The sequence below is a fragment of the Dromiciops gliroides genome, chromosome 6 (genome assembly GCF_019393635.1).
Source record: "Dromiciops gliroides isolate mDroGli1 chromosome 6, mDroGli1.pri, whole genome shotgun sequence".
In the NCBI taxonomy this organism is placed as follows: Eukaryota; Metazoa; Chordata; class Mammalia; order Microbiotheria; family Microbiotheriidae; genus Dromiciops; species Dromiciops gliroides.
Window position 1 is genome coordinate 15,860,008 of NC_057866.1, and position 10,987 is coordinate 15,870,994.

At 37.9% G+C, this 10,987-nt stretch overlaps 1 non-coding gene across 1 annotated transcript; it reads left to right on the forward strand.

Moving 5' to 3' along the window:
- Positions 1–1,797: 1,797 nt before the first annotated feature.
- LOC122733090 lies at positions 1,798–1,907 on the forward strand. The gene has a single exon (XR_006353696.1). It is a non-coding gene; the product is annotated as a U6 spliceosomal RNA (small nuclear RNA).
- Positions 1,908–10,987: the final 9,080 nt, after the last annotated feature.

The following is a 10,987-nucleotide window of genomic DNA, read 5'->3' on the forward strand; positions in this document are numbered from 1 at the left end:
CCTCCTGAATCCTGAACTGGTGCTTTATCCACTGGGCCACCTAGCTGCCCCAGTACAATTCATTTTTGATCTTCAATGCCTAAGTGTGTATATATATTTATATATAATATATGATATAGTTATATAACCTATATTTCTATATTTAAATCTGGATCTATATCTGCAACACCTAGAAATTGCCTCATATATGGATCCCTTCTGTGCTATCCCAGGTTCTAGAAACAATGTTAGTTCATATTCACTTAAAATTTTAGTTCATTAGCCCCCACCAATGTGTTTCTATGAAAAGCCAGTCATAAAGTAAATTATCTGTCTTTTGAACACAAATCCTCCAGTAAAATTCTCTTAGTGCAGAGTGTTATTTGAATAAGTCAGAAAATTCCCTTTAATTTCTATCTGGTCTCTATACTAAATCTCAGCAAATTTTGCTGAAGCAAAACTGAAAGGGGATGAGCAGAACTGGTAAAAGTAGCAACTTTTGTCTTACTTCCCCCTTGTCCCATAGCAACCAAATCATTTCAAAGCAATGTAATGTGTAGTCTGGAAAACTCTTATCTTAAATTCTTGGGATTCCAAGTAGGAAAAGAAAAAAGACAATGATCACATGGCTACTTAGTGGCAGATCTGGGACACAAACCCAGGTGTCAGAATTCCCAATCCAGTCTTTCTTCCACTATACATAAATGCTTTTTGGTTATGTGTGGCAAAAGAAGTGATTTCTAAGTTCTTCCACTCTCCCTGAAGGAACTTTACAAAATTATAGCAAGAGAACACAAAGGCTAATGGCCAGGAAAACAAAACATGAAGACAAAACCCAAACTCAAACTCCAAAAAAGACAAAAGTTTCATTGGTTGGCTCTGGATCTCTCTGCCCCCAAATGACTCCATGTGTCCATGAGCATAAGCATGTTCTAAGGCTTATGACTCGGGGACTGAAATGCCATGGCAATGACTCTGCTGGAATCTCCTTCCCGACCCCCACAGAAACGTCAGACATCAATTCTATTTAGCCATAGGTAGAAAAGGAGGAGAATAGTAAAAAGAATTAAAGCAGTAGAAAAGACGTGCTATCCGTGGTGATCAGAGGAGCAGAGGGGAGCAAAGCAGCAGATCTTATTGAAAGGGTTTTGGGAAATAGAGCTGCATCCAGCACTGCCTTGAACTCCCTCTAGTTTCATGGGGTAGAAAACTAGGTCCACTGACCTCCCTATCAGCTAATCCAAAGAAACTGGTGCCATTCAGCAGTCCAGACTCAGGGCTGAATCAATGAAAAGGGAAGAGAGTCCAAAGCACGAGTGATAAGTTATAAACCCCTAGAACCCCAACAGTGAAAACAACCAAAAGGTTGCTTAAAAATAGAAAGAATGAATTAAAACTCATTTAAACCAAAGTCCTTTGAATATTCTAATATGAATGACAATGAACCAATATTATTTAATGAAAAACATAATCCTGTGGATCAGTGATGTCAAACTCAAATAGAAATGAGGGTCACTAAATCATACAAAAGATGACTGTAGTCTGCATATTGACTTAGAAAACCACAGATTAATGTTATTTATGTTTTGTCATTTTTACTTAATTTGTTAAATATTTTCTAATTTAATACACCAGGCCTGAATCTTTATGTTTAATACCTCTTTTGTGGACCACTCAGAGATAATGGAACAAGAAGCAGTTTCAAAAAAATAGACCAAAAAAAGAAAAACAAAATTCAGGAAAAAAAATTACAAATGGATTGGGTCTAATATTTAAGTTTGCAAGGTAGAAAAAAAATCTCTCTAAAGAAACAAACTAGTGCTCGATTCAGCAGCATGTATATTAAAATTGGAACAATACAAAGAAGATCAGCATGGCCCCTGTGCAAGGATGACATGCAAATTTGTGAAGGAACAATCTAAAATGTTACAACTTTAAATGTAAATGGCTTAAGCATTTTGATAAATTACAGGAGTGAAAATGGTTAAGAAAACAAAACCCAGTCATCTGTTGCATATAAGAAATCCATCTTAAAAATAAAGACACATATAATTTAAAATTACAGACAGAAATAACATTTACTTCTTAAGAGTAACTTTACTATATGTGAGATGAACCTAGAAAAAGTAGGAGTTACAATCATGGTATTAGATAAAATAAAAATAAAAACTGACAATATCAAGAGAGATAAAAAATAAAACTAAATTGTTTAAAGAAACCATAGATAGTGAACTGATAGCAGTACCAAATGAATATCTGCCAAATGACATAGTATGTGAATTTATTAAGGAGAAATTCACTGAAATAAAAGGAGACAAAGCATCACAATCATTACATTAATCTTACTATCTCATAGCTGGACAAATTTAGAGAAAAGATTGTTGTTGTTTGTCCTTTGTTCTCAAGGAGGACCCTGACATCAAGAGGTGATATCATGACTTCCAGCGAATTGGATTTAAGTGAAGGAGGGCTATGCAAAGTCATCAGTTTCACTCATCTAGAGCCATCTGGGTCTAGTGGCAAGATATATATCAGGACAACTGAAGATGACCCTGGATGCAGTGGAAGGCATTGACCTTTTTAAGCTAAGAGCTTTCCCATGCCTCAGCAATCAATCAATCAATAAATGGAAAAAGAAAGGTAAGCAAAAAGGAAAATATAGAACAGAACAATTAAGCTGACAGACCTATGGTGCCTTATGGAAGGGAACAATAAATAATATATGCATTTTAGCACCATATAGTGCATTTCCATAAGCAGATCATATGCTACAACACAGATATTATAAATGTATAAATGTAAAATAAATGTAAAAAAGCAGAAATACTAAATATCCTTTACAAAGCATAATGTAATAAAATAGTGAGTAATAATGGGGGAAAGAAAAAGAAACAGCTCTAAATGAAGAATTAATAATGACATTATGAATAATGAATGATAAAAGAATTAATCATGGAAACAATTAATAATTAAATGGAAGAGAATGATAACAATGAGATAACATACCAAAGTTTCTGGGATAGAGGTAAAGTAGTCTTAGGAGGGGGAAAATGTATCTTCAGGGCAAATAACAAAATGGAAAAAAATATGTATGAGTTGAATATATAATTTAAAAATTAGAAAATAAACCCCAAATTGAAATAAAGTAAAAATTAGAATGAAGGGAAAATCTTTAAAATTAGAAAAGAAAATGATAAAAAAGAAAACAAAAAAATTATAGAAATTATAAATAAAACTCAATTTGGTCTGTTGAAAAGATTGTTGATAAACACTTAACTACCCCGATTAAAATGATGAGAGAGGAAAATGAAATCAGGACACAAATAAACAAAGCAAAGCCATGACAAAGAGAGAAGAAATAAAAAGAACAATCAGGACCTTCTCTATATAATTATATTTCAGCAAAAACAAGAATTCAAAAGAAATCCCCATTGATTATGGAATCGCTAAATAGGTTATGGTACATCAATGATTGAAATATATTATTGTGCTGAAGGAAATAATGACTGTAGAATTCAGAGAAGCATGGAAGGACAAGTTAAATGATGTCGAATGAAGTGAGCAGAATTAGGAAAAGAATATACACATGCATAACCGCTAATGGAAGGAAAAAGATTTAAAAAAAACAAAACCGAAATCTTTGAGATGATAATGACCGAGTCTCTTTCTCACCTTTAAATGAGAAAATGAATCTCCTTTCCTTGTTTGTAGGGGTGAAGGACTGTGTGTGTGTGTGTGTATACACATAAACATACACATATAGACATACACACATACATATGTGTATATATATGCACATGTATGTGTGTGTATATCTCTATATATACATAGACATATATATATATATATATATATATATATATATATATATATATATATATATGTAAAAAAGCCATAGTTTATATGCAATTTGGGTGAAGTCCAGGTAGAAATGATGTATGGTTATAATAAACCATAGCAGTGAGAGATTGATTGACTATTCTGCTGTTGGCCAAGTGAACTTCAAACACAAGTAATTTCCTGCCAATACATATAGAATGTAAGAAGTATAAAAATATGAAGCAAAGTCCATCTTAGTCAGGTTGTAGGTGGCCTTGGAGAGAGGATAAAAACTTACTAACCTATCATAAGAACAAAGGAATTTGTTTTTGCAGTATGGATAATTTAGCAAGAAAATAGGGAGGAGCAGAAACATAAACACAAGAGGAAGTTGGATTTACTGCTCATTTTAAGGGATGTTTAAGAATGGAGTTATTTATATCTGGAGAGGAAAGAAAGAGAGGGCCCTCTCTCCCTCCACAATGTATTCTCAGATCCAATTATGTCTTGTTCCTTTTACGAAATATTTTTTTTCTTTTTTTTCTTAATTTTTGTTAGAAAGACTGACTTGTTAGGTAGGAGAGGCATAAATTCATAAATTAGTAGGATAGAAATTGTTTTAATAATAATAATGTTGTAATTGTTAAAAATTAATATTAAATAAATTAAAAGAAAGGCCATCTTCCCAGTTCTCCTCCCTTCTCACCAGTCTAAGTAGTTCAGACCTCATCTGGGGTGGGTAGGAGGAAACAGTCCTTATCAGGATTTCTTCCCCCCAAACCTTTCTGCCAACGTCCCCTTCCTATTACCGTAGTTTGGAGGGATGCTGACTGCCTCTTCCCCAACCTTACCCTTGCAAGAGGGAATTGCTCCACTCAGCCTCTTAGACATATTTCCTGATTCTCAATGAAAGTGGGCCAGACCTCTCCAGTTTCCACCCCAACCCCACACTAAGCAGTAAAGATGGCTACTCATACTCTTTAGACAAGCTGGGAGTAACTAACTACAAACTTTTGGTAGGATGGAGGTGCACCAGGCATGACCCCAAAATTCCAATCTGGAATAAAAGATCACTGAGCCATGAGAACTCTGAGCAGTTTCAATTTATTAGGGAAACTGGTTGTTCCCAAGAAATTGGATCCGAAATTCTCTTCTGTAGTTGAGGACCCCTTCTGTCCAAGGCCCAAGTATATTTATGGACAATGAGGAAATGCTAAAAATAGAATGGAGTGGTACAATTATTTTGATTGGAAAATTACATGATCAATCAAGGGGAAGAAGTGGAACTCCATCTTTGGTTAATGATAATGTACTCCAGTCACCTGCTTGCTTAATCAGTGACTAGGTAACAAGAGGTAACAATGAGAAGCTGTCTTCTTGTATGTTCAGTAAGCAGGCTGTCAAGGTCCAGAACTTTTCACTGTTTAGTTAGTGGCCTAGTAACAAAGTTCTTGGGACTTTTCAGTGTTTGTTACAACCATCTGGTACATGGCAAACAGGAAGCTGTGATTTTCTACACATTACAACTAGCAGGGACATTAGTGGAGTGAGAGGTGGGGGTCTCTATCTTAACACTGGTCAACATAAAAATCATTTAAGCAGTATAATCAATACATGGACATTGCTATTAATACATAGTAGATTAATCATGACTCTTACCCTAACCGTATTAACTAGCATAACTAATTCAAACTTAATCACTTTCTTAAATCACTGATATTCACCAAATCACAATTAATTGAATAAATGCTGATTAAATTGGGTAGAGGTATCAAAATTATCAGGACACAGACCTTACCAACTGTGCTACCACAATGCCTTCCATATCCCCAGGCACTGTCATCAACCTGTTCATTTACCCTAAGGATGCCTATGCCTTACCATTCACTTTACTGATGAACTTTGAGGACTTTTCTATTTTCCTATCCACCCTGAAGCTGAACCCCGCCATATGTGTCATGTCTCCTTATTAGGCTCTGAGTGCCTTGTGACCATCTCATTTTCTTTTTGTATCTGCAGCACTTAACAAATGTTTTTCCTCCATTACTTTAAAAATAAAATAATGGAAGAAGTAATTCATTTGAAAAGAAGGAATTAGTGATGACAATAGCTCACATATGGGGATTATTAACAATGTACACCATCAGGGAGGTCCCTGTCTTGATTAACTATTCTTGTCAGTAAGTGCTTAGCTTGGTGGTTTCTGTGCTACTAGAGGAGGGAAGTGTTAACATGTAAATGGAACAAATTTTAAAATGTCATCATCTTTTCATTTTTTTTCCTTTTTAAATTTTGGCACCCTAGGACAAGAGCTCAGTTACCCTACCCTAGTTACAGCTCTGGTCATCACCCTCCGGATAAAAATCAGGGAACATATTTATCAAATATTACATTCCCCTTCCCTTCTCTCTATTTCTTCTCTTGCAGTACCTCTTGGTTCTCACCCTATTCAGTCTAGATCAGCCCATTCAGATGGACAGTGTTGTGTGTAAACTCTATTTCAATGTGAAGGAATTCCGGGATGCAAACTACTTATAATGAGGACAAATCACTTGAACAGTCTTGCCTTAATCTGTTCTAACTGTACAGATGTCAAGCAGTACACACTCCCTTCTATTCTCTCCAATTCTGCTTCCATATGGGCTGTACACCTGGTCCCTAGGACCTGCTCTGGTCCATTCCACCAGCTCCAGCTTAAGGCCTGCTTTGGTTCCACTGCCCCTCCCTAGGTCACTAGCTAATAAAAACCTTCTTTTTGTTTCTGTAGAAACAAGGTAACATTAGGAAGGTAGAAAATCCATTGCATGTGGAATTAACAGACCCTGTTTAGAATCCTGGATTTGCCCCTTGCTAGCTTTGTGATCTTCAGCAAAACATTTAAGTTTTATCAGCTTCAATGAAGGGAATGGTCACTTAGATTCTTTGATCCTAAGGTCCTATAATGTGTGAGCCCACACAAGAGGTATACCTTTTTGTTTGTTTGTCTTTGTTTTTTGCAGGGCAATGAGGGTTAAGTGACTTGCTCAGGGTCACACAGCTAGTAAGTGTCAAGTATCTAAGGCCAGATTTGAACTCAGGTGCTCCTGAATCCAGGGCTGGTACTTTATCCACTGCTCCACCTAGCCGCCCCAGATAACCCCTTTTAAGGCTATTTTATAGCCATTTTTCAAATCAGTTTAGCCTGGGTCTTCATGTAATCTCTTGAGGCTTCAGTCACCATATTTATAAAATTATCTTGTGTTACATATTGGTGTATATTATATGTGTGTGCATTTTGTTCCCACTTATAGACCATAAGCTCCTTGAGGGTGATTAATTCATCTTTCCCTTTTGTTTCCCCAGATTCTAGAACAGTGCAGCCCACAGTAGGTCTTAGTCAATGCTCGATGATTAATTGGGCACATTGATTGATAGAAATTTCTCCCGATGCCTCTAGTTTCCATAGATGGAGAGCTGGGCTTCCAGCTTCATTGGACGGCTAGGATTGGGCCAGATGAACACTTTTCTAGCCTAGGAGAGTTGGGAGGTAGTTTGGCTTCGGACATGGGCACTGGGAATAGAGGTTATGAATGTGTTTTCCTGATTTTCTATTTTAAGTAAATTGTTCATTTTCACCAATGTTATATAACTGATGATTAAATGTTCACCTTTAGTGTGAAGAAATGCAGAAGGATTGCAGATTTATGAGTGTTAATTAGAAGAGCCCACACCACACAAGTGTAAGAAGCTTTGGAATACCTAGGGAGTGCTGTAAATATATGATCTCATGAGAGCATCACAATGGCCCTATGGGAGAGGTATCATAATGAAACAAATATTGTCCTCATTTTGCAGATGCAGAAACAACTTGCAGGAGACTTGGCCCCGAGACTTGTCAGACTGTCCCTCTGACACTCATTAAATGTGTTGCCATGGATAAGCCCCTTCAATTTTGTGACCCTAGTTTTCTCATCTCCTCCGTCTTCCTCCTGGTCCTGTCCCCAAATCTGGACTTCAAAACCATGCCTTCTCTACCTCTGACTCATTCTGGGACTTCCTCGGGCTAGAACAGCCGAGCATGCCTGTGGCCTGCTCGCCCTGGGATTTTCCTATGTAAAGTCTGATCCACTTTTCCCATTGGTGAGTTCTTCTGGGAATCTCCATTGGGTGGCTTGGGCCCAGGCTGACTTGCTTTCATTCTTCTCAAGGCCCCATGGCTGACTTTCTAGGCTTCAGAACCATGCCACCACTCCAGATACTTTTCTTCCTCCGCCTTTACCTCCCTTTTTTCTTCTTCTTCTTTTTTTTTTTGGTGTTATTTTTCCCTATTAGAAAGGAAAAGCCTGGAGACCAGGGACTGTCTTTTGTTTGCATTTGCATCCTCATCGCTTATCCCGGTGCCTGGGATGTAGTAGGTGCTGTATAAATGTTTTTCCCTTTCCTTCCCCTCAAGTGCTCCCTTCTACATAGAGATTTTTCAGGTCACCCCATTTTTCCTTGCCTCTTGAAATGACTTTGCACATAGGTTGTATTCACTTACCTATTGACGTATCATATTGCCTTATAGAATGTCCGTTTCTTTAAGGTCAAAGCTGTTTCATTTTTCTCTTGCTTTCTTGCCCCATATAGGTGATAACATGCATTGGTTGGATTGAATTGGATTGTTTTAAGTCTTGTTTATCACTTAATTGCTATGCGACCTTAAAAAAGGTCTTTTTACCTCTCTGTCTCAATATGCTCAACTTTAAAGTATCTGACCATGATTGGCCTACATCTGTTGCTATTATGAAAGTGATTTGTAAACTGCAACTCACTAAAGAAATATAAGCAATCAATTGATCAGCATTTATTGGTCATCAGGACTGAGATCTTTTCTTTCTATGTGTGGGACAAGAGATTCAGTGGGTGAATTACGCTCTTTTTGTTGTTTTGTTTATGTTTTTGTTTTGGGGGCAATGAAGGTTAAGTGACTTGCCCAGGGTAACACAGCTAGTAAGTGTCAAATGTTTGAGGCCGCATTTGAACTCAGATACTCCTGAATCCAGGGCTGGTGATTTATCCACTACTCCACCTAGCTGCCCCCTGAATTATGCTCTTTTTTTGAGGCAATTGGGGTTAAGTGACTTGCCCAGGTTCACACAGCTACTAAGAGTCAAGTGTCTGAGTCCAGATTTGAACTCTGGTTCTACTGAATCCAGAGCTGGCACTTTATCCACTGTACCACCTAGCTGCCCAGAGTTATGCTTTAAAAATCATCCTAATTCCATTGTTCCATATATCTTAAATAGAAAAGGAAAACTCATTTTTAATTTTAAAAAAATGTTCACTTTGGATGGCACCATTCCAGAACCAGATTGAGAACAGAATAAATAAGTTGTACTAATATTATTTTAATTTGCTTTTGGCTTTTGATTTTAAAAAATTCCAGACTTGGGGCAGCTAGGTGGCGCAGTGGTTAAAGCACCGGCCCTGGATTCAGGAGTGCCTGAGTTCAGGTCCGGCCTCAGACACTTGACACTTACTGGCTGTGTGACCCTGGGCAAGTCACTTAACCCCCATTGCCTAAAGAAAAAAAAAATTCCAGACTTTGGAGATTTATACTTCGTCAAAGAAAGGGAGCTTTAGCAGAAACTGAGAGTCAGAAATGTGACTTGCCTACAGTGACACATACAAGACAGGATTTCAACACTGAGCTTTTATGCAAGATACCTATGGTCTAATTCTAGACCTGCTGTTCCAGTAGAAGCCTGATGGTACATAGCAACTAAAAGTAATTTTTCTGCTGGATCGCTCCCATTGCATACATGATATAATGTGCACCTCATTGTGTACACCATGATGTAATATATGGACCAGCCTTCCCATGCTGAGGATATTAGTACTTAGATATGAACAGGACCCTAAATGTAATACAATCTAACACCCTCATTATCAGATGAAGAAATGAAAGCACAGAAATGGGAAGACACTTTCTCTGTCATACTAATAAGTACCCGAAACAATGTTCAGACCTAAGTCCTCTGGCTCCAAATTCAATGCTTTTTACTCTACATCAGATTTCACCCATGAAGACTTTTTACTCATTATGAACAAGAACTACGTTGCCCTCACAGGATCCATCTCATACCTCTCTTTGGTCTCCCCAAGAAGATATTTAACCAAATCATCTGTTTCTTTGCTTAGTTTTCCTTGGCAACAATATCCTCTCTTGGGAATCGTTCTGGGAAACCCCCCAGTCAGGGTTCCAGAGAGTATTGGAGAAAGAAAATCAGGCATCATTGAGAACTCTCTGATAATATTGTCCTACTCTGTTCCCCCACTTCTGGTCTCTGGGATGAAAGAGCAGATTTAAGGCAGGAAACAGACAAGGACCCACAGCCTTATAGCTCCCAATAGCAATGATAGTGTCTCCTCAGCCTGAAAGCTATTCTCTCATTGACCCTTTTCAGAAACTTTCTCCTAACATAATTAGGAAGGTCCATCATTGTGATGGTCAATGGCACAGCCCATAGATCATGAACCTTTGGAAATTTTCTTTTTATCATTCCTAGGGAGTCTACATGAGACTTCTGTTGTGTTTTCCAAAGTTGGAAAACATTAAAGTCATTCTCAAAAAAGCATGAAGAGGGGGCGGCTAGATAGCACAGTGGATAAAGCACCGGCCCTGGATTCAGGAGTACCTGAGTTCAAATCCAGCCTCAGACACTTGACACTTACTAGCTGTGTGACCCTAGGCAAGTCACTTAACCCCCATTGCCCCACCAAAAAAAAAAAAGCATGAAGAAAGAGTCAGCAGAAGAGTCAGCAGTAACCTTAAAAAAATAAAAGAATTACACCTGAAAAGGACCATAGAAGCCATAGAGCATAGAGACCACAGAGGTCCTTAGATAGTAAGTAATTTCTCCATGGCCCCACAGATAGTAAATGGGCAAGTCAGAATTTAAACTTGGGTTTTCTGATTCTCAATCCAGGACTCTTCCCCCTGGACCACATTGTCATCTTACTGCTAGGAATTAGGAGTAGACAACCCGGCCAGGAGGTAGGATGTGACCCTTCGCTAAGTTGTATACAATACAGTAAGTGGAATAAGTGGTTATTTTGTCATTGGAAGGTTAAGGGGGACTTCGTCCTTGGGCATTGTGCTCTGATGCCTCTTTGTGGCCTTGAAGGGCCCCTGGGTTCTCTAAGTCTGTGCCAGGTGAAACCCAGG